The sequence below is a fragment of the Mauremys mutica genome, chromosome 24 (assembly GCF_020497125.1).
Source record: "Mauremys mutica isolate MM-2020 ecotype Southern chromosome 24, ASM2049712v1, whole genome shotgun sequence".
NCBI lineage: Eukaryota > Metazoa > Chordata > Testudines > Geoemydidae > Mauremys > Mauremys mutica.
Genome location: NC_059095.1, coordinates 2,818,483 through 2,842,720, shown reverse-complemented (window position 1 = coordinate 2,842,720; position 24,238 = coordinate 2,818,483). Strand labels below are relative to the sequence as shown.

Sequence of the window (24,238 nt, the reverse complement as noted above, 5' to 3'; positions counted from 1 at the left end):
AGTTACCCACACTTTTATAAAATCAATTATTTAAAAAAGAAAAAAAATTAGTACTAGATGGAATTTTTGTTCCAAACAGTACTTGGCACTTATATGCTACCTGTCATTTGTAACACCCAAAGTATTTTACAGAGATAAGTAGGTACCATCATCCCCATTTTACAGACAAGTTAACCAAGGCATGGAGAGGTTTAAGCAGCTTGTCTAAGGTTATATAGCAAGTCAGCGGCAAAGCCAGCAAGAGAACCCAAATTTCCAAGTTAACAGTCTTGTTCTAAGCTAATGCAGAAACCAGCCAGTTTTCATGATTATCCTTCATTTTTGACATCCTCTAGGATTGTAGTTTCCTCATTATCTGGGGGAAGCAGGTACCAAGGCCTATATTCATGTTGTCTAACATTCTCCATTAGAGAAAAATTCCAGAGCCTTTGGGGAGGATGGGGGAGGGGGGGGGAGGAGAGAGGAGGATGGTTTAACACAGGGGCAGGCAAACTTTTTGGCCTGAGGGCTGCATCAGGTTTTGGAAATTGTATGGAGGGCCAGGTAGGGGAGGCTGTGCCTCCCCAAAACAGCAAGGCATGGTCCGCCCACCCCCCGCCCCATTCACCTCCCCCCCTTTCCCTGATGGCCCCCTTGGGATCCCTGCCCCATCTCCCCCACTCCCTGTCCACCCCCACCCCTGACTGCCCCCTGCCACCCCCCCTTCCTGACTGCCCCTGGGACTCCTGCACCCATTCAACAGCCCAGTTCCCTGCCCTCCGACCACCATGACCCCTAACCACATCCCAAAATCCCCTGCCCTCTATCCAGCCTCCCCTGCTCCCTGCCCCCTTACCGCACTGCCTGGAGCGCCAGTGGCTGGCGGTGTTACAGCCGTGCCGCCTGGCTGGAGCCAGCCACGCCACAGCGCAGCAGTCAGGCCGGGCTCTGCAGCTGCACTGCCTGTCCACCCAGAGCATTGCGCCAGCGGCATGGAGTGGCTGCGGGGGAGGGAGACCAGCGGGGAGGGGCTGGGGGCTAGCTTCCCAGGCCAGGAGCTCAGGGGCTGGGCAGGAGGATCCCGCGGGCCGTAGTTGCCCACCTCTGGTTTAACACTTCATTGTTTGCAGCAGAGACGTAGAACATTTGGTAGAGTAAAAGCCCAAGCACCAAAGAAAAGCGTTTTCTTTATCCCATGCTATTCCATTCAGGGTTAGTCAAGAAATAAACTTCTGAACGTCACCATTTCCTTTTTGTTGCTTGAGATGACAGAAAAAAAGAAGTTTGGCAGAATGCCAAAATAACCACATTTTAACATTCTAACCTAAGCCTGGGCCCATATGGCCACCAAAGCAGGGGCAGCAGCAAACAAACTCTGCACTGGGAACCAGGTAAGCAGAAAGCTTCTGCTGAGGGTGAAGGGAGCAGAGAAAGGGACAGGCCATGTTCCCGTTTGCTCCTCCCCCTGGTCCATTTCTCCCTCCTGCCCCCAGAAGACATGACATGGGGAAGGAGTTCCTCACACCTCTTCAGAGGAGGTTGGAGAGGGTGGGGGAGAAAATACAGGCTGTGCTCCAGGGCCGCCCAAAAGGGGAAGCAAGTGGGACAATTTGCTCCAGGCCCTCACGAGAGTTTTTCAGGGCCCCTGGAGCGGGGTCCTTCACTCGCTCCAGGGGCCCCGGAAAACTCTCACAGGGCCTGGGCCCCTGGAGCATCTTCCGCGGCAATTCGGCGGCGGGTCCTGGAGCGGAAAGATCCACGGCGGGGGAGGGGGAGGTGTCCTTCCGCTCCGGGACCCGCTGCCCAAGTGCCCCAAAGACCCGCAGCGGGGGGGGTCCTTCCACTCCGGGACCCACTGCCGAAGACCCCAGGCCCCCTGAATCCTCTGGGCGGCCCTGCTGTGCTCCCCACCTCCAATTACCCCCTGTACCCTACATATGGATCATTATACACACCAGATAACAGCCATCTTCCGCTGTCAGCTAGTTTGTCCTGCATTGCAGAAGGTTCAGTGTTCAAACCCTACTGAAGACGTATGATGGGGGGGGAGAAGAGAACGACTGTTTTTACAGTTGCACATAACATTTGTTTTTACTTTTTTCCTTTACCCCACTTGAGACACCTGGGGCCTGATATGCAGAAGTGTAGAGCTCGGACAACTGCAACTGAAGTCAACTGGAGCTGTGAGGCTCAGCACCTCGGGCAGTAAGGTAGCATTGTCTGGCAGAACAAGCCCTGGGATAGGAGTCATGAGTTCCTAAATTCTCATCCTGGCCCTGCTACTGAGTCACTAAGTGGCCTCAGGCCATCTCTCTCAGTTTTCCCATCAGAAAATTGGGGATAATACTCTTAACTCATACGGTTAATACTAATGTTTGTGAGGCATTCAGATATTGTAGCAATAAGTGCCTTAGAAAAGACAATGACAAAATGAATAATTATGTATTCATTGCAGGTGCTGGATGGCATACAGAAAATAAGAAGGGACCGCCAATTGAATGATGAGGATAAAAATACTGAATAGCTACCTCATTCCCTGAGCACGGTTCACCCTATGACCTGAATGAGGCAGGGGTCCTGTGGAAAAAACTGGTACGGGATCTTGTAATTAAAGACTGTATCACAACACATTTGCATAAGGGAGCAGAATAAAGGTTGTCATTCCCCAGCTTTCAAGTGCTTGACTTTGAAATGAAGTAACATTCTTAACACAGCATTTTATATATTATATAGTAGGTGTGGCATGGTGGAACAAACAAAACTTGTATTTCACTGAGAATACATTAAAATCACCATGTGTTATCTGGTGTACCAGTTATGTTTTCCTCGGTACTTGTTTGTACAATAACTCCTGTTAAAATTAAGAAAGTTACACATGCACATCAACAGAATGTAGTCTCAAATATTTAACACTATACTAGGGCAAAGTTAACTGTGCTTTTGTATCAGGAAGGTTACAGGATCAAGTCTCTAGCGAGGACATGCACTCATTTTCAATGTTGGTGAAGAGGTGCAACATTATTGGGGGACAGTGAGCTGCGTCACTGTTAGACTCCAGTTTAATGTCTTGTTTAAAAGGCAGATTGTCTATTTCCAATAGTGTCCAGATGTAAGTTAAAGGCAACAGGGTGCTGATTTGAAGGGGATGAGGGCAACATTTCTTAACTCGACTTTCTAATATCCAATACTGTGAGGGAGCTACTATATTATGCTTTCCACACTGGTGTCACAAAACACTGATACCTCAAATATGAAAGGCATTATATAAAAACCAGGGGTTGGGGGAACCCCAACCCCAAGTCTAAAAGCAATCTACTCTTTTCATAAGAAGGTAGGAGCAACAGTGCTAATTTTGGCTTTGTGAACAGAGAGAAAATGTTTGGGCCTCTTTATAAATATTAGTTTCATCACACCAGGAATTCAAAAGTACCCAATATGCTTGTCTCTATCACTGATTATTTTTTTTAATTAATGACCAACTCTCACCCCAATAAGGACCTTGCCCCCAAGAGCCCCTGCCACCAAACAGTTTCACAATCACCATTTATTCAACCTTTAATATTACCTAATAAAAGCACATTGAGATCCTTGTTTGAAAGATACTATACACAGTCAAAATCTTGTGTCTTACTTTATATAAATCCCATAACAAAAAAGCATTTATGTTAATTATATGGGGTTTATATAAAGCCTGTACTCAAAGGTATCTATATAGAAAAGATTTACAGGGATGAGTACTCTAGAGAATTTGTAACCCTACTCACAAAAATAGTTATAAAAGCCCCAGCTATAACATCTTGTGCAATATTAGAAAAGTAAGCATATTGTTTCTCAGATGGATATGTTACATAAGCATTAAAAAAGTATCCAACACCTGGGATAGGATCTCTTTATAAATATATTAAGTTTTATAGTTATTTTGATTTCCAAAATTAGACAAAATGTGCTCATGAACAAGTCTCTTAACATGCATAAGTGAAATAAAAATTATTCAATAATATGCCCCAAGTAAACAGATTCAGTATCCCTAAAAATGGTTTTCTGCACCACAAAACAAGATATAAAACTACTATAATGTTCTCCACTGGATCTACACATAGGGAGTGGTGATGTTTTCCAATGGCAAGTTAAACACACAAAAACTGACACTGACCTACCCATGAAGTAAAATTAAACTGTGTTCGACACAGCCACCCTGTTGTCTCAGCCTGACTTCTAAATTTCTCAAGAGGGAGTCACCGAGGACTCTTCCAGTTGCTTAGCAACTGCCTTGGGGACTTCACAACATGGACACCATTTCAGAAGGCACAATGTGCCATAATTTAAACAACTAAGTTCTCAAATCTGGGCTCACCACATTTGTAGTATTTTAATTTTCACAATTAACAAGTTCCACTTACAATTTTCTGCTTCATTTTATTTTCTTCAAAGGTGCTTTCAGCACTGCTGAAAGGTACCATTAACGGACGCATAAGTTCTTAAAACGTATCCACAAAACAGGTATAGCACAATTAGTGCATTGAAAGCCACCATACTGCCCTGCCCATTTATATGAATTCTAGCTTAGAGGGTCTACCTTGGGAGATGGTCCATTCTGGCCTTAAACTCCATAAAACTGTTAGATCATCTAGTCTTACCGCCTGTAAATATCACCAGCCATTAAATTTCACTCAGATACCCCTATATTGGACCCAATGATTTTAGTTAAACTAAGCATTCAGTCCGTAGGAGACTAAGCTACTGTGTGCCACAGGCAGAGAACAGAGGAGATCTAGGTATCACCAAAGCCTGAGGCCCCTGAAACAGCAGGGAACTGATTTGGTGAGACAGGGCATGGATCACCTGCTAGGGGAAAAAAACAAAAACAAAAATACCAAGGTCTCTGACAATCTGACCTAGGAGAAAATTCCTTCCTAACCCCAATCTGGGGATCATTATGACCTGATCATATGAGCAAGACACAACAGCCTGGTATTTAAGAAAGAGGATTCTCAATCCCAGGGGTCGGCAACCTTCTGAAGTGGTGTGCCGAGTCTTCATTTATTCACTCTAATTTAAGGTTTCACGTGCCAGTAATACATTTTTAACATTTTTAGAAGGTCTCTGTTAAAAAAGTCTATAATATATAACTATACTATTGTTGTATGTAAAGTAAATAAGGTTTTTTAAATATTTAAGAAGCTTCATTTTAAATTAAATTAAAACATAGAGCCACCCAGACCAGTGGCCAGGACCCGGGTAGCGTGAGTGCCACTGAAAATCAGCTCACGTGCCACCTTTGGCATGCGTGCCATACGTTGCCTACCCCTGCTCTATGCCATGTCAGAGCACTGGCCCACTCCATCAAGTCTCCTGTCTCTGCCTGTGTCCAATTTCTGATACTTCTGAGAAAGGCAAATAACCACCAGAATACATCTGATCACGTGTCTGGGGAGGCATCCTTCCTCACCCCTGTAGGTGACTGGCTAAAGGCCTGGAGCATGAAATTTGATCTTAATGTAGAGCTGCAAGTGTTAGGAGCATGTTGCAATGTAGGCAACCCTGTCCTTCCCTTCCACAGACCATGAAGGAAGGGATGAACTGAAGGATTCAGAGATTCTGAAGGGACCACTACAAATATTCAGCTGAATTAAAAGCATATATTGTAAACTATCTAATCTCACTGTAAAGACTCCAGATGAAAAGCAGCTCAACTGTCACATCCACTCAATTCTTAGTCTATACTAGAGGTTCTCAAACTGTGGGTCGGGACCCCAAAGTGGGTCCCGACCCCATTTTTATGGGCTCACCAGTGCCGACTTAGACTTGCTGGGGCCCAGGGCTGAAGCCCAAGCCCTGCTGCCAAAGCTCAAGACCCCCCTCCCCAGGATCATGTAGTAATTTTGGTTGTCAGAAGGGGGTTGCGGTGCAATAAAGTTTGAGAACCCCGGTCTATATCATGAATCAGCAAATGTGCCAGTTGTTACGTATATGGTTGTCCACTGAGAAGTGATCTTCGGCTATCAACTCAGTTCATGTAGGACTCAGGGCCATTAGATGATAACCATATTCAACTATTACCAATGTTAGCTGGATTTGAACCAACTACTTTGAGGAGATGCCAAAATTAGATCAGTGGTAACCACCAGAGAACACCTGCAGATCACTAAAGGATGTCACAGAGAGCCACAAAATAGCTGCACTGATTCATAGATTCTAGGACTGGAAGGGACCTCAAGAGGTCATCGAGTCCAGTCCCCTGCCCTCATGGCAGGACCAAATACTGTCTAGACCATTCTGGATAGACATTTATCTAACCTACTCTAGAGATGGAGATTCTACAACCTCCCTAGGCAGTTTATTCCAATGTTTAACCACCCTGACAGTTAGATACTTTTTCCTAATGTCCAACATAAACCTCCCTTGCTTCAGTTTAAGCCCATTGCTTCTTGTTCTATCCTTAGAGGCTAAGATGAACAAGCTTTCTCCCTCCTCCTTAGGACACCCTTTTAGATACCTGAAAACTGCTATCATGTCCCCTCTCCGTCTTCTCTTTTCCAAGCTAAACAAACCCAATTCTTTCAGCCTTCCTTCATAGGTCATGTTCTCAAGACCTTTAATCATTCTTGCTGCTCTTCTCTGGACCCTCTCCAATTTCTCCACATCTTTCTTGAAATACAGTGCCCAGAACTGGACACGATACTCCAGTTGAGGCCTAACCAGTGCAGAGTAGAGCAGAAGAATTACTTCTCGTGTCTTGCTCACAACACATCTGTTAATGCACCCCAGAATCATGTTTGCTTTTTTTGCAACAGCATCACACTATTGACTCATATTTAGCTTGTGGTCCACTATAACCCCTAGATCCCTTTCTGCCGTTCTCCTTCCTAGAGAGTCTCTTCCCATTCAGTATGTGTGAAGCTGATTGTTCCTTCCTAAGTGGAGCACTTTGCATTTGTCTTTGTTAAGCTTCATCCTGTTTACCTCAGACCACTTCTCCAATTTGTCCAGATCATTTTGAATTATGATCCTATCCTCCAAATCAGTTGCAATCTCTCCCAGTTTGGTATCATCTGCAAACTTAATAACTGTGATGTTTAGCAAATAATGCAGTATCATTACACGTTGATGTATCATCATAACATAGGCTTGCATTGCAAAGTTCTTTTCTTACTCTCCATTCTCAAATGCTAGGAGGGAGAGGGTTTTCCCCCTCTCTTCCCATCCTATGCCACCTGATAGCTACTAGCCACAAAGTCTCATGTGACTTGAGCATCACAAGTTGACTATCATATGCTAAGACATCCAGTCTTCCCAGTTCTCAATACATAACTCATAGTACAGCCTGTAGTCCAAAGACCAAAATACAAGACTGGAAATCAGAAGAGTTGGGTTCTAGTCCTACCCCTGCCACTGACTTCTTGTGTGATCCTGGCAAGTCACTTAATTTCAGGGTTTTTTGATCTGCAAGTGTTTGTGAAGTGCTTTGAGATTTACACATGAAGAATGGTATACAAGTACTAAATAGCAGCATTATAAAATATCATTCAGGTATATTTAATTCCCTGTAGCCATATATACCATAACCTGTGATAACTAAACATTTGAGTCTTATGCTGGAGAGAAGATGGCAAGCGTGAGCAATTCCCTCCCCCCCCCCCCCCAAGCTGTCACACTGGTAACACTTAATACAGTCACTGCTCATACTGCAACATGCATGCAGTGGTGTTGTAGCCATTTTAGTCCCAGGATAGTGTGTATTGTACTGCAACTTGGCTTGTCTGTATTTTCTCTGCCTTTCATGCCAGAAGGTGTCACTGTGGCACCACTTCCACAAAAACTACTGCAGGGACTCCCACATTTATATTACATACCATTTCTTAATAAAAAGTTGGTCTCATGGACTGCTCATTCATGGTGACACAACACCCCTGTGCCAACTACAGCATTTGCTTACACGTAAAAGCAATATTCTAGAAGTATTTAGTGTTTTTCATCTGCCTTTAATATACTAACTTGGGGATGGGGGGTTCTCTCCTTTCCCATCTGTTATGTTCTTCTTTTTCTCCCACCCCTGCATGTGCTTCTCTGCCACCTGGTCCTCTTTTCCAACTGCATATGCTTCCCAGTTTCCTGCCTCTCCTCTTTCCAAGTGGCAGGGAAGCATGTGCATGGAATCCCCTTCTCCCCCAGACACTTCACTTTCTTCTCCTACTGATGGCTGGTAACTCCAATCTCATTGATGTCTCTCTTGTCCCCAAGGGTAGCTCACTTCCTCTCTTCCTGTGCAGCAGTGGTCTCCAGTAGAGGCAGCAAAGCTGCTGTCTCACTTCCAGCTGCGTTTATAGGCCTCACTGTCCTTTGCATCTAAGAGCCTAAACACCTGTAGAAGCAGCTGGAAACAAGAACTAGCACCATGTGCACATTTAATCTTGATCTATGGACCAGTTTGAGAACCTCTGACTTTGGAAATGGGAGTCTACTGTATGGAATATAAAAATGGAAAGGGCAGGGGTAGCTGGGAAAAAACACAAGAGAAAGTAAAACTTAAGTGACTCACTTGACTCTCATATGAGAGAGTCTAAAGGCCACAGACTTAGCATGCATATATGGATCTAGGTCTGATCTGATTAAAGGGGGGGAAAGACAGATAACCTAATGAACAGTACCAGGGGACACACAACAGAGACTACTTCAGTGGTTTTGGGCAAATGACTTAGTCTCTATGCCTCAGTTTCTCCATATATAAAACAGGGATAATAATGCCTCAGAAGAACTTAATGTTTGACTTCGAAGATGTAACATTAAGTACTAGCCTTCCAAATACACCCCATCCTCCACAGCAAACCTTTCCATAATTAATAAAATTTAGAGCAGTTATAAATAAGGAGGGTTCAGGGAAAAATCCCCTTTAAAATTTACTGTATAAGGATCCCCCACACATTCACTAATCCTTTACATAATGAAATGACCAATACAGACATCTAGGCAATAAGCCTATTTAAATTAAAAAAAGCAGCAGCTGTAGATCCGTCTAGTCATTGCTGATCCATCATAGGCAGAAAAATCAATAGAGATCGCCTTGATCAGCAAATTAAACTGAAAAACCCACCCCAAGGGGGAGGGTTTATAGCCAGGAAGGGGGACCTTTGGCACCAATGTCTAAACTGCAGGCATAAGCCTTGCCACCCTTTTGCCGGCTACACCTTTAGCAGCAGGAAGGACAGTCGAGTGAAACAAGGCCAGGGGAGGGGAAGAAAAAAAAAAAAAGAGGGGGGACTCTTATTCTGACATGAGATTCAGTCTGGCTGCCAGCCGGGTTAAGTGCCACGACTGGGGCTCAACCAAGACACACAAATATGTCCACTCGCCTCCCCCTCAGCACACCTTCCCCACCCTGAAGACCACTCCCCACCCCCTAAGGAGCGTATGCTACACTTCTCCCAAGATAGGGGGAGGGACAAAACAGCCCCCCTGCTACTAACCCCCCCAAAAGACCTCAAACTGAAACGCACCCCACTTCTCTAACTACACCCCCCACTCCCTCCAGCACACCACCCCCACGCAAAATATGCTACCCACCCTCCAACAGAAGAGGCAGATCTGAGTCGGACCATTTTAAAATCGCGCCGTTCAAGGCAATGGGCTTCCCCCTGCATCCAACTCCACTACAAGCTCTTTCCAAGCCGGGAGGGAGTGTGTGAGCGTGTGATGGTGGAAGAGGAGGAGGAGAAGGAGGAGGAAGAGGAAGGAGGCAGGGTTGAAAGCTTGTAATAACTTTCCGAAACAAATGCTCTAAAGGCTCTTTAAAAAGCCCCAAAAAACCGTGATTTGCACCCAAATCAACCGCATTTTAAGACTCTTCCTGCCTGGAATTTTGGAGCGAATCATACAGTAGAAACTTTTCAGGCACCCTAGAATTGCAACTCCCTGGTTTCTCTTTCATGGCCCCCACAAGTAAAGGTACAAAACGATTTCCTTTCCAAAAGTATAAATTTAAAAAAAAATCCAAGGCAGAAATACAGTTAAATTCTAGCAGCCGGACAAGACTTTGCACTTTCCTGAGGTTAACGAGGGCTGGCTTTAGCCCCTTTATACTTGGGGAACGCTCTCTCCAGTTCCCTAAAAGCAAAAGGAGGGGCATCCATGCCAATTTCCTTTTACAAATAACTTCTATTCCCTCCGCCCCCCAAAATAACCCCAATAAGAACTTTGAATCAGTGAACTTACAGTCAGAGGCACTACCCCGTAGCTCCCCACGGATCCGCACGATATAGATCCTTTCCCGGGATTAAATAACTAGCACCCCGAGCTTTTTGTGCAGCCGGGGATCCCTCTCTAATCCTCTCCGCTGCTGCTCCCCTTGCCAAATAATGCGCTTCTTACACATGGAGTCGCGGCGTCACTCCACAGAGCATGCGCACCGAGGCCAGCACACTTTAGCCCATTGCTAGCTACCCCCCAAACACAAGGGAGCTCTTAATTGGCTCCAGCCTTGCAGCTGGAGGCTCTTGCTGGGTGCCGGGACATATGGAGCAGCTGGGGGTGGAAAGGGTCGAGTTTCCGGGCAATGGTGGGCCAGGTCTGTGACCTGGGGCACCATTGGTAGAAGGGGTCAATGCACATGGCACAAGAACAGGGATTGGCTGGGGGGTTATGAGACGCCAAGGGAGGGATCGAGATGGGTTTTAAGGAGTTGCTGCTTGCAGCAGGGGAACGATCTCTTCTGCTACGTACGCCTCTGGGCCACGTGGATAAGCAGCCAAGAGGAAGAGGAGGGTGCTGCTGGCAGCGGATTCAATAATGCTACTAGCCGGCTGGCCCTGGCAGGGGCTCCACGTGTTGGGGGGTGAGTATTACAGTGGAGCGGCTGCCTGCATCCGTAACCTGGTGGGGTTTACAGCTCCATTTCTCTTTCCAGTGCGACGGCAGCCCGGGGCTTACTCCTAGATCTTGAGCGGCAGTGGCTGGCGCTGCCCAGGGTCGAGTGTGCAGAGGTTCACTGCTACTTCATCTCCTTTCGCGGCAGTATGGTCTACTCCGCCCTCCGCAAAGAACCCCAGCCACCACGTGACTCTTTAGGCCCCACCAATTTACTGTCATGATGTGAGATTCCAGCTACAATCTATTGGGCCATCTATTCCTGCGTTTGACTCCATGGTCTGGCCACTGTACCCTTCCTAAGCTTCCACCACCTGTGCCAAAAACTTCCCAGTGCTTCACTCTGGTGGAGCTTAATGTTTGGCCAGCCAAGAGCTGAGCTCTACCTTCCTTCCTCCTTTCTTAGCCTATAGCCAACAGCCCTGAGGCAAGTAGGTGGTACCCCAGGGCAGGAGTGGATTTACCATGAAACAAATCATGTGCGGCATGGGGCCCCCAAAATGCAGGACAAATATCTGACAACCTTCCTCTGAGTCCTGGCCGACAATGCAGCAGCATGCAGGCTGGATGCTGTAGCCGGTGGCCCCACACCACTCCCAGAAGTGGTCAGCTGCTGGCATGCCTCGGGGAGGTGGCTCCACGCACTGTGCACAGAGACCCACTGTCCCCTTTCCCCCCAAGGGGCATGCAGAGATGTGCCAGCAGCAGGGCTAAGGCAGCTCCCTGCTTACGCCGTGCAATTTTGGTCCTGGAAGCAGCTGGCATGTCCCTGTGGCCCCTGGGAGTGGGGGGTGTCTCCACACACAGCCCCAAATGCCAACTCCGCAGCTCCCATTGGCCACAGTTCCTGGCCAATGGGAGCTGTGGGGACAGCTCCTGCAGGCAGGGGTGCATGGAGACCCCCTGACCTCAGCCTAGGAGCTGCTGCCGGTGGGGGAGGGGGTGGTGCCAGTTGCTTTGGGAGATGCAACACCCCCACACACACACACACTCCAATCCCCAGCCCAGAGCCCTCACCCCTCCTCCCATACTCCAACCCCCTGCCCCAGCACAGAGACTGCACCCAGCACTCAAACTTCCTCCCAAAGCCCACACCTTCTCCTGCACCCCACCCCCCACTCCAATCAAGGTACCTCACTTTTTTTCATTTACTTACTCATAGACTTTAAGGTCAGAAGGGACCATTATGATCATCTAGTCTGACCTCCTGCACAAAGCAGGCCACAGAATCTTACCCATCCACTTCTATAACAAACACCTAACCTGTCTGAGTTATTGAAGTCTTCAAATTGTGGTTTGAAGACCTCAAGCTGCAGAGAATCCTTCAGCAAGTGACCCATGCTGCAGAGGAAGGTGAAAAACCTCCAGGGCCTCTGCCAATCTGCCAGGGAGGAAAATTCCTTCCTGACCCCAAATATGGCGATCAGTTAAACCCTGAGCATGTGGGCAAGACTCACCCGCCAGCACCCAGGAAAGAATTCTCTGCAGTAACTCAGATCCCATCCCATTACAGACCACTGGGCATACTTACCTGCTGATAATCAAAGATCAATTGCCAAAATTAATTGCCAAAATTAGGCTATCCCATCATACCATCCCTTCTATAAACTTATCAAGCTTCCCATTACTTATATAGGAGGAGGATGAAGGGGAAAAGAAGAATGAAAAACAGGGGGAAGATAAGAGAGAATGTTCTTTTTCTTGGCTGGGTCTGGTGGGAGGCCCCCCCAAAAATGAAGTTGCTCACAGGGCCCCACTAACTCTAAATCCACCACTGTCCTAGGGTTTTCCTTATTCTCCCAGCCTCTGGTGTTGGGGAGCGGGATGCGGAAGGTCCCTGGCTAGAAAAGCAAGAAAGGGCTAGGATGATCATGGAGGCAGCAAGTTTCTTTCCAGGTGAAGTGGGAGAGACTCCTTTGGTTGTAGGTCTCAGCAGAGGTCAAGGAACCAGTAGTAGTATTACTCTGATACTTCACCATGGATTGAGGGGGATAGGACTCCAGCTGCTCCTAAAGCTGGAAGTTACTTGGAAGCTAGTATATAGTTTGCTGGGGACACTCAGGGCTTTGGCAGGATTTAATAGGTTTTATTATGCCACAGGTTGGTGTGGTATTAGATGCTTGGAGGCTGAGGTCAAAAAGACTGCTGGTTCACATAATGTTCTATCTGTACATGTGCTGCACAGTACAGTTCCCCCAACACAGAGAACTGATGACTCTGGATAGAAAGAGGAGACTAAAATTGCCTAGCTAAGTTTGTTTAGTCTAGCAAAATGATGGCTGAGAGGATAGGATTGCTCTCTTTCTAACCCCCGCATTCTGACACACCCTTAAACACCTAGGAGGGAAAAGAGATCTTGCTAAGGGACAATAATGGCACAAGAATAAATGGCTATAAAGTGACCATGAATAAACTTAGGCTGGAAATTAGAAGATAGCTTCTAATAATCAGAGAAGTGATGTTCTGGAACAGGTTTCCAATAGGAGTAGTGGGGGGCAAACAACCTAACTAGCTATCAAATGGAGCTTGATACATTTATGAATGGGATATGACAGGTTGCCTGTGATAGCTGAAGATTGGACTAAATGATCATGGAGGTCTGTTCCAGTCCTATGTAGACAACCTACAGGATGCAGAGTCCTATCACAGAAAAATGGACTTGTGCAAATCACTCAGTCTCTAGGACACCATCTCTAAGACCACAAAGGAAAAGACTTGGACAGCATCAAAAACTGAAATAGCTTCCCTGTTGCATAGGAAGCAGCAACAGGGTTGATGGGAGACTAGGTATGAAGACTCCTGTACCTAAGAATCTCAAGATGGCCCATATTATTGCTAACTAGAATTCCACACTGAGTTCATTCGATCATAACTAAAAAAAGCAGCCCAAGAGATCTCTTTAAATACATAGAAAAATATGCCTCAGTTGTAGCATACAACATGAATCTGCCTCCCTCTAGAGAGGTAAAGACTAGGGTGCACTATTAAGTATGGAAGGAAGAGGCCCCACCCCAAATAACTTGCCCAGGATCTACACACACACACACACACACACGCAAATCATGCTTGTGGGATGGTTTTATCTGTATGTTTACAATTCCTAATGAAGAACCTTTGAAACTGTATTGTGCCACATCTTAAGGCTGTCAGGTAGATTCAGGTGGGCCAAATTATTACTGGAATTCCAAATTGGTTGTGGTGCTGAGCTCTCTAACTTGTTTCCATTACTTAACCTTTGGTGTGGTCCCTGAAAGACTCCAGGTAAGAATCCTCCTCTTTCCTAAATCAAACTGAAACGGAGTTAATCAAAGTGAGGTACCTTGATTAACTGACTCTGAGGTTTGTTTGGTATGTTAAGGGTTCTGACCAGATTATAGTTGTGATTCAGGACTACAAAAGAAGGGCTGTGATGGCTAAATCAACTTTCAGACTATTACCAGTTCATTCCAGGGGCTTGGATTTATCTGGCTTTACCCTGGATGGGCATTTGTTATGACAAGACCAATAGGGATTTCTTGTGTAGCCTCTGAAAGGCTCCAGTTCATCTCGCATCTAGACTGGGATGTTTTTGTGGGAGGTGATCTGTTGACTGGAAGCTCATCACCTTAATGGTTCAGGACAAAGTGAGGCACTGTTGAATCACTTTCAGCAGCATGTATCATGTTAGGGTTTCTGTTTGGCTTTGGAAGAATGAAGATCCTGCCCCCAGATTCAAACCTCTACCACAGTATTTCTTTTAAAATCCAGGTGAGGCACACATCTTGTGAAAGAAAATGAGCATACTGCAGGAGTTTGGAGAGATGAAAGTAGCCACTGACCTTTGCTTGTCAGGCTCTGACTCATGTGCAACCACCATGTTAAGGTTACTAGGGATATGCAGAAAGACTTCTCTGTCTGAGAGGTGGCACTTTCTAACAATTTACTGGTTTGTTATCCTAGCACTCCAAATGGGAGTGGCCTTCAGATTTACAACTGTATTATGCATCTGGGGGGTTGTCTGAGTGCTTCATTTTCAGGGGGTGGGATTGTTTTTGTTCTCTTTTGTTGTTCCATAACACATTTTGAATATAGTGTGTCTCTAGTATGACAAAATGCAGCTCGCTCTCGCTCTCTCTCTCTCTCATTCTTGATTCTAGGAATATGGTATTTGATGACTGGCTGTGGAATCTGTCTGCTTCAAAGTTTGGGTCTCTCTATGGTCTGGCTTCTTCCTGTGGATCACCTCCTGTAATTTATAGCCCACATAGAGACTCAAGGGCTGGATTGTTTCAACAGCAGCATCTTATTTGCCAGCAGCATCCTCTGTTTCCCAGGCAGCTAGGTATGGGGAATCTTGCAAAGAGGTTATCTGAAGAATGGGCTAGATCAGATCCTCTCACAAAAGATTCATTGCCTTCTCATTATAAAACAGCATGAGAACTTGGGAGTATATCGAGAAGGCTACAGCATCAGAAGTGGAGAGCCTCTTGTTCCACACAGTATTTACAGCAGCCATCTGCCATCTTCAAGGTTTGAAACTTGGCAATGGGACCAGTTGGATGGCCTGCCTTGGAACCTTGTTGCCCAACAACCATTAGTTGGGGATATGCCCCTTCTTCCCTCACCATCCCCAAAAAATGCCTCCACAAAATAGACTAAGATTCAAAGTTCAGTGGTGCACCTCTACTGACAAAGGAAGAAGCTATGCCTGGAGGTTTATCTGCTTATATAACTGTAGGGTGACCAGATAGCAAGTGTGAAAAATCAGGACAGGGGGTGGGGGGTAACAGGAGCCCATTTAAAAATATATAGGGACTGTCCCTATAAAATCAGGACATCTGGTCACCCTATATAACTGGCATGGGGAGGGCTTGTTTGTCCTGCATGAGGATGGATGTTTGCTGACACTTTTATTTTATGGCAGTATTCCAGAAGCCTTTTGGCTCTTCTTGGCTGCTTCCAGCTGAGCTTTAGCCCAGTGCATTTTAGACTGAGGTAACAATGTCTGCAGTGGCAGCTGGTTTGCTGTAGGACGGTCTATGTTCTGGCCTTTGGTAGCCAGGGATCAAATTGCTGTAGTGTGTCTGTGCATCAAGAGGGACTGAGTAGAGGAGAGAGGATTTCTTTTGGCAGCTGTATCTCTCTCTTCATGCCCAGGATCTGTGGATGTAGTACTATATCATGGGTGCACAAACTAGTGGTGGAGCAGAACTACATTTACACACCATTCAGCTGTACAAGGGATGAGATAGGACCAGCTCCTACCCTTAATATATTATCTGATGGAAGAAACTCCTTGGTGATAAGGTATGGAGATCATCTCTTGGTTAAGCTTAAAAGACTGAGTGGTACTCAAACAGATGTATTTGTGGCAAACCTGACTTGGCCAAAACTAGTGCCATGGTTCATAATGAGTGATTACAGAATTTGTAAAAGCAAACTTTAAAATAAAATAGGAAAATTAGAACTGCCATTGGGGTGGCTTTTTGAAATATGACCTTGTGTATGACTCTGCAGAGTTGTTCCACATTGTATGGGTACAGCATTACAGATTGAAGAGAACACGTTCCTTTTGCCCACCTGTATGCTGATGGAAAAACTTGTGGAACTGAGGTGTGCCAGCTAAGTGACAGGCCAGTAGCATTTAGTAGGTAACGATTTGAGGGTGGATGTAGTTCAAGTGCAGCTGCTATTGGTGTGAGATGCAGGAGGTTATAATAGGTTGGTCTCTCTTTGATGGCAAAGTTCAAATCCTTTGTCAGATGCTGCTGTGGAGATGGGGGATTCTTTTCTCAAAGTGGTGCAGGAGGGTCCTTCAATCTTGAGACATGAAGCAAGAGTTGGGGAAGCAAACTAGTACTGGAGTTTTAAAAGTTTGTCAGCTGTGGGGATTACTTGAAAGTTGTACTGGTATTACAAATATTTAACCAATAAAGTTGCAGCGTGCTGCCATTTAAACCACAAATCATGTGTTTGTTGTAATTGTACCCTGAGCAAAGGCAAAATACCAGTGCCACAGAATAGCGTGTGCATGGGAATATGTAGACAAGGTGCAGTAACTCACTCACAACAGATCTGTGCAGGATGCTGAAATGATATACCTCCCACCACTGACTTATGTGTAAAGTTCTATGAAACTACTACTAGATAAGTGGAGAAATGCTAGAGCTTTAACTAAAATCTTTAACTACCACAGATATTTTTGGTACACAAACTTAGGTAAGTATAACGTCTAATATTTTTCAGAAAGTATCTTAGGAAGAAAAAATTGGTAAGACTTAACAGATGGCTAGTGATGCAAAATTTATTATAACTTTAAGAATTCTGCTGGTCCACATTTTCTCCTCTTCTCCCCCCCCTTTATTTTTATTTAAAAAGCCAGAACTACTTAGTTGTGAACAGCACAATAATCTGACACTTGAAACAAGGGTAGTCACAGAAGTCGTAAATTACCCCAGCTTCTCTAAGTGTATCATGTAAATAACTTTTCAAGTGGGGATGGAGGAGAGGGTCACTCTCCTGCATTAAAGTAGTATTATTTAGGAACATGCATTGGGTGCCCTAAATATCAAAGCTGATTCTAAAAAATTTCCTCCTGGCACTACTAAACTTCGTGATCATGCTAAGTCTTTGGTCACACCGATTGAATATTTGGGCACCTGCATGATCCATTTGAAATGGTCTCACTATAATGCAAGCAAGTAAACAGTGTTGTATCTGCACTTGTATCTACTCCTGGGCCTTCACTTGTGTTTATCATCTAGTATGCTGACAGACATGGAACTATTATACCCACATAAAGGTTAGTTCATAGCTTTAAACAAAGCTGTTTATATGGACATTTAAAAACACATGAATAGATTCTGCATGCCTGGAGCCACACTGCCTTGCCTTTATGAACACTAAGTAGCGAGCAAGGTCAGTACGTGTAAAGACCTAGAGTGGTGCAGAAAATATTTCAGTAAGTGATGTTTTTCCCTGTGTCAGTAGCCAACAGAAACTGAGCATGGTGCTGGACGTGCCTTCTTTCATATGAGACTTAAAGCTAAGGTGTTGACCAGTTGCCCTTTTCCACAATATCAGAACTTCTTAGAGTAAGGATCTGTTGCTCCAGTGTCCTAGTCAAACATCAATTTGCATAATTACACTCTTTTACCTGCCTGAATTCCCTCTGTAGCTTCAGTTTGAGAAGCTATTCACTATGTCATAATATCATGATATTCCTATGTAATATTAAAGTTTCATAACAGGTGTTTGCATTTCAGTGGTGATGGAAGTGATCATATATAAAATACAGCTTGTTTAAAAAGTACATAACGGCCTTACCGGGTCAGACCAAAAGGTCCATCTAGCCCAGTATCTGTCTACCGACAGTGGCCAATGCCAGGTGCCCCAGAGGGAGTGAACCTAACAGGCAATGATCAAGTGATCACTCTCCTGCCATCCATCTCCATCCTCTGACAAACAGAGACCAGGGACACCATTCCTTACCCATCCTGGCTAATAGCCATTTATGGACTTAACCACCATGAATTTATCTAGTTCTCTTTTAAAGTAAAGTAAAATGACTTGAGATCTTTCAGAGTGAAAAATGATAGAAATGTAATGTGAGAAGAGAGCTTCTGCTTAACCTGATGGGGGTGGGCACAATTACTTTGTCACTCTAACAGTTCCCTTCATGACTCATGTGTGATATGGTGCCTTTGGAGGAGAAATATAAAAGGAGAAGGAGCTACAGAAATAACTTTGATCCCATTTTTTGTCAAAGAATTTTAAGTTACTGTGATACATATCACCTGACCACATGTTACTTACTGGAAGCCTTCAAATAAAATGAGCATTTTATAACACCAGCAGTTTGAAGAGTTCAATGTCTGGCTGTAAATAGGCTTGAATCCTGCAAAATAGTGTGTAAACAAGTATTAAAGTTGGGCTTACACTGGTTTGAGGTGTGGTACTAAACTCTTACCACATTCAACAAATGTCAAGTTTTCAACAAAAGCCAGAGCCTAAAATATTTACAATCATTTTTAAAAATTACTCTTGACGTAAATACTTGAAAATGAAAAAACATCCATTATCTGAACTTTCACAATGAACAAAATCTCAAACTGCTTACAACTTCTTCCATACACCTTTGCCAGTTACTATTCTGCAAGGATGATTGAGGAACAATTTTATAAATATAGATACAGTTCCTAAATCTGGCCTATAATCTGATAGGGCAAAACTATACAGAAGCTATTTTAGTAAGCATCAGACAGCCATCAGAATTCCAGAGTTGAGATGGGCAGGTTCTAGGTGACAGTGTTCTGCAGAGGAGGGCATCAGCTCCACTTCATTAATGAGACTCCTATGTGGACTGGTACATGGGCTGGCAATAGGTGGGTGGCCCTTTCAGTGTTGCCAGTTAGGCTAATGGGACAGAAGCAGTTGTGAGGTTTTACTGTGGGTTTTTTTTTTTGGGGGGGGGGGAGAGAGAGTTAGGAAGAACTAGAATTAGCATGTCTTAGCAGCAGTAAGCTCAAGTATATGTTTATTCTAAGATGATGTGAAACAGTTCCCATTATGAATGGGGCACAGATGCATAGGATAAAAGTGGCATACATATTCTGTTCCAATAATCAGAGCTGATGCAATATGATCCAGATTCATGCTAAAGCTGAGCATCTAATTAGGAAAGCAACATGATTGCAGCTGGAGCCGTAAAGTCCTGCTATTAGAGCATTCTCCCCAAGGTCTTTCCCTAGTTCCAGCCACCAACTCTATGGATACTAACGTGGCTCATCAACTTGAGCAGTAGCTCTTAACCTTTCCAGACTACTGTACCCCTTTCAGGAGTCTGATTTGTCTTGCATACCCCAACTTTCACTTCACTTAAAACTATTTGCTTACAAAATCAGAACTAAAAATACAAAAGTGTCACAGTACACTACTACTGAAAAATTGCTTACTTTCTCACTTTTACCATGTATCAACTGGAATAGAAATATTGTACTTAAATTTCAGTGTGCAGTATAAAGAAATAATTGTATGAAATTGTAGTTTGTACTGACTTTGCAAGTGCTTTTTTTTTGGGTAGCCTATTCTAAAACTAGGCAAGTATCTAGAGAGTTGATGTACTCCCTAAAACAGGAGCTCTCAAGCAGGAGTCTGAGGCCCTTTGGGGTGGCATGAGCAGGTTTGGGGGGGGGGCAGCTAAACAGGTCCAGCTTTAGCCTCATTGGGGCTCAGGACAAAAAGCTAAAGCCCCACCATCAGGACTTGACAGTGAAGCCTGACCAGCTTAGCTTTGCAGGGGGGCAGAATTGCCCTGCCTGCTACACCCTAATATCAGCCCTGGCTTTTATATGCAGAATAGTAGTTGTGGCACAGGTGGGCCATGGAGTTTTTATAGCATTGGGGCAGGGGGGTCTTCGGAAAGAAAAAGGTTGAGAACTCCCACCCTAGAAGACCTCTGCATACCCCTAGGACTATGTCTATCCCTGGTTGAGAGTCACTGAACTATGCTCCAATACTTCCTCCTTCTCATACCTATAACTCAACCATTTTGTACCCACTTCACCAAACTGTACCTGGAACTCCTTGCTGTAATGATAGAGCAGAATTAAATAGTTGGCGGAACCTGAAAAAAGGGTGCATGGTTTAGGATAAATCCTAATACATTGAAAGGCAGGTGCTTTGAATTCTATAGAAAAGTCTCTAAAGTAATGACAAGCAATGCTAATTCTCTTATTAAATCTGAGACTCACTTGCACATCAGAGCTCAAACTCTCACAAGCCCTTCAATAAGGAAAGGTACAGAGGGACAGGATGGCTTAAAGGAATGGTGAATGTCATTATAGCACCCGGGGTCGCAAGGTTATTACATGGTGGGGTCGAGCTGTCAGCCTCCACCCCAAACCCTGCTTTGCCTCCAGCATTTATAATGGTGTTAATATATAAGTGTTTTAATTTATAAGGGGGGGGGGTCACACACACAGGATTGCTATGTGAAAGGGGTCACCAGTACAAAAGTTTGAGAACCATAACATTATAGCTTTCACCATTCAAGCCTTGTAGATGGGAGGGGAGCAGTAGATGTGATATAGCTTGACTTTGGTAAGGCTTTTGATACCGTCTCGCATGACCTTCTCACAAATGGACTAGGGAAATACAACCTAGATGGAGCTACTATAAGGTGGGTACATGACTGGTTGGAAAACTGTTCCCAGAGAGTACTTATCAAGTGGGGTCCCACAAGGATCAATTCTGGGTTCTGTTCAGTATCTTCATAAATGATTTAGATAATGGCAGAGAGAGTACACAAAGTTTGTGGATGATATTAAGCTAGGAGGGTGGCAAGTGCTTTGGAGAATAGGATTAAAATTCAAAAGGATTTGGAGAAATGGTCTGAAGTAAATAGGATGAAACTGAAGAACAACAAATGCAAAGTACTCCACTTAAGAAGAAACAATCAGTTGCACACATACAAAATGGGAAATGACTGCCTAAGAAGGAATACTGGGGAAAGGGATGTGAGGGTCATAGTGGCTCACAAGCTAAATATGAGTCAACATTGTAACACAGTTGCAAAAAAGCAAACATCATTCTGGGATGTATTAGCAAGAGTATTGTAAGTGTGACAAAGTTCCTCCTCTACCTTGGTGGGTCCTGTGCTTATTTGGCAGATTTGCTCACCTCAGTGATCTTCCCCACAGTCTAGATCAACTTCTCCTGTGTCTGATCAGGAGTTGGGAGGTTTGGGGGGAACCCAGGCCCGCCCTCTACTCTGGGTTCCAGCCCAGGGCCCTGTGGATTCCAGCTGTCTATAGTGCCTCCTGTAACAGCTGCATGACAGCTACAACTTCCTGGGCTACTTCCCCATGGCCTGCTCCAAACACCTTCTTATCCTCACCACAGGACCTTCCCTCCTGGTGTCTGATAATGCTTGTACTCCTTAGTCCTCCAAAAGTACACCCTCACCCTCTTCCCTCTCAGCTCCTTGCACCTCTTGCTCCCAGCTCCTCACACACACTTCCTCTCCTCTGGCTCCCCCCTCCCTGACTGGAGTGAGCGCCTTTTTAAACCCAGGTGCCCTGATTAGCCTGCCTTGATTGGCTGCAGGTGTTCTAATCAGCCTGTCTGCCTTAATTGGTTCTAGCAGGTTCCTGATTACTCTAGTGCAGCCCCTGCTCTGGTCACTCAGGAAACAGAAAACTGCTCATCCAGTGACCAGTATATTTGCCCTCTACCAGACTCCTGTACCCCACTGGCCTGGATCTGTCACATAAGCAAGACACGAGAAGTAATTCTTCCACTCTATTCTGTGCTGATTAGGCCTCAACTGGAGTACTGTCCAATTCTGGGTGCCACATTTCAGGAAAGATGTGGAAAAATTGGTGAAAGTCCAGAGAAGAGCAACAAAAAGGAGTGAAGATCTAGAAAACATGACTTATGAGAGAAGATTGAAAAAATTTGGGTTTTGGGCTGGAGAAGAGAAGACTGAGGGGACACATGCTAACAGTTTTCAAGTACATAAAAGGTTGTTACAAGGCAGGGGGAGAAAAATTGTTCTAACTTCTGAGGATAGGACAAGAAGCAATGGGCTTAAATTGCAGCAAGTGTGGTTTAGGTTGGACATTAGGAAAAACTTAACTGTCAGGGTGGTTAAATACTGGAATAAATTGCCTAGGGAAGTTGTGGAATCTTCATCATGGGAGATTTTTAAGAGCAGGTTAGACAAATACCTGTCAGGGATGGTCTGGATAATACTTTGTCCTGCCTTGAGTGCAGGGGACTCTCAAGGTCCTTTCCAATCCTACAATTATATGATTATACTGTGGCAGGTTACTACTGCCTTTAGTCTGCATCCATCCCAATGCAGCAGTGTTAAGTGGTCAACAATTCTAATGGCTAAATACAGTTTATACCACCTAATTCCTGAGAAATTGCACATGGACCAGATCAATCCTTAGGAGTCTGGTAGGGAGAGCAGGAAGTACCTGCTCAACTGTTCCGTAATTAGAACCTGCAAGGAGCCCAGGCAAGTGGGCTACCACCTATACCTTCTGCAGGAGGCTGCAGCAGTAACCTCCATACAGCCACCAGTGTGGAGTGAGGGGAACTTGTCTCCTCTGTATCCTCCCGGAATTGTAGCTGGCAAGACTACTCCCTCCCTATTGAGAAGAAACATAGGGAAGCCAGTCTTTCCCATTACTTTCTGTGGATAGTCTGTTGTATCTACCTCCGCACGAAGGAGTGAGGCTGGGTACCGGCTGCCCTGTGCACCTTTAGATTCCATTAGCCTGCAGCCTAGAGTGCAGAGGTGTGGTCTGCCACCACAAGCAGAACAAGAGTGGCGGGATACGGCCCTCACATTTGGCTCTGGCTTGCCAGAGCCAAATGTATCTTCTCAGCAGCATGGCCAGCTCCAGCAGCAAAACACCATATGAACATTCAGAAGGTTGAATAGTTATAAGGCATTCAAAGCACTAATGAGGTTCACATACACACATTACTCTAATAATAACACTATGAAAATCTCTTCATATTGCTAGGTTTGGTGGGTCTATTTTAGATTTAATGACAATGAGGTTTAATCACATATAAAAGTGGGTTTTCTTAAGATTCCACATCAAAAGGGATAGTTTTAAATAGGAGCTAAGAATTATGAGGTGAAACCCAATCTACAATAAGTGGATTGCTTTAAACTTTGCTCCAGAACATTCATGCTGAAATGCTTAATATGCACCACTGATGGTGCTGGTCTTCCATACATTTAGTATATTGGCAACAATTCTCTAAGAAGACTTATACTAATCTAGAATTAGTGTAGGCCAAAGTGTCTTGATTTATGACCTTTAAGAAACTGTACTGTCATCACAGTTGTATAGGAGAGGTTAAATGGGCATAAGTAATACTATACTGACCAGTAAATAAATCTCCCACTTTGAGTTTTAATCTGCGTGCATCATTATTTGGCAAGAAATATCTTGTGTGTCTGTGGTAAAACCACCTACCTACATGTAGATCAAATTTGGTCTCAGAACATTGGTACTTGAGTCACGTTTACTTAAGTACTACTAAAAAAAAACCCCAAACAATCCAGACATACACTTTTCTTGGTAGTTGTGATCTTAGTACAATTAACAACCTGTATTAGAACTTAACATTTTCCTAATATCAGTATACAGAAACAGTTTAAATATGAAGAAAATAAATTGTCTAAACTTAAAAGCAAACACATTCTTTTGTTAATGGGGATTGAATTGCAGAGTTGTGCAATGGACCAGATGCTCAAGAAAACAGGAATGCAACTACTATAAATGTTGTCTCCTAAATCTGTTCTGTTCCCCTCATTTCCACTATCTACCTACCTATGACAAATTGGTGATGTATTCCTTGCACTTGTGGTCCAAAAGCCTTCTTTGGCATAAAA

General features: G+C 44.5%; 1 protein-coding gene across 6 annotated transcripts in view; it reads right to left on the bottom strand.

The window, feature by feature from the left end:
- The window catches only part of GATAD2A (GATA zinc finger domain containing 2A), a 119,961-nt gene that overhangs the window by 84,769 nt on the left and 10,954 nt on the right, over nt 1–24,238 (bottom strand). For 4 of the 6 annotated variants that reach the window (XM_044998633.1, XM_044998640.1, XM_044998635.1 and 1 more), the window contains exon 1: nt 10,189–10,334. The exons of the other annotated variants lie outside the window; for them this stretch is intronic. The gene's annotated coding sequence lies outside the window, so the exon portion shown is untranslated. Of the gene's footprint in view, nt 1–10,188; nt 10,335–24,238 lie in introns of those variants that run through there. 6 annotated transcript variants of the gene reach the window in all.